This window comes from Erythrolamprus reginae, chromosome 8, assembly GCF_031021105.1.
Source record: "Erythrolamprus reginae isolate rEryReg1 chromosome 8, rEryReg1.hap1, whole genome shotgun sequence".
Lineage (NCBI taxonomy): Eukaryota > Metazoa > Chordata > Lepidosauria > Squamata > Dipsadidae > Erythrolamprus > Erythrolamprus reginae.
In genome coordinates, this window is record NC_091957.1 from 43,442,569 (window position 1) to 43,443,079 (window position 511).

The following is a 511-nucleotide window of genomic DNA, read 5'->3' on the forward strand; positions in this document are numbered from 1 at the left end:
TTTAAATAACATCACCCATGGATATCCATAGATATTTCATATTCTGCTCTCAAGAGGAAAGTAGGCAGATGGAGAAGGCTAATTTTCTTCAGGATACATTCTATTGCTCAAAGCAACAGTTCTAACAGATTAACAGAGTTGGAAGGGATCTTGCGGGTCATCTACTCCAACCCACTGCCTAGGCAGAATCCTAGGCACTGCCTAGGCAGAATCCCTACCTGGATTCGAACTCATAACCTCCTGATTGTGAGCTGAGAGCACCACCTCTAGACCACAGCAGTGAAACAAAGATAGGACCTACAGTACAAAGTAGCTGCAGGAGACAGGTCCAAGATACAAAATTGGCCAGGACTATTGCCTACATGGGTAGAACCAGAAATTTGGGGTTTCCCGCTTGTTTGTTTTTTAATCAAGTGATTAAATGAAAAATCCCCCCAACAAGATTTTAAGCCTATTTTGGAAATTTAATTATCACTTGGTTGAGCGGGACGGCTATAAAAATTCAATAAAT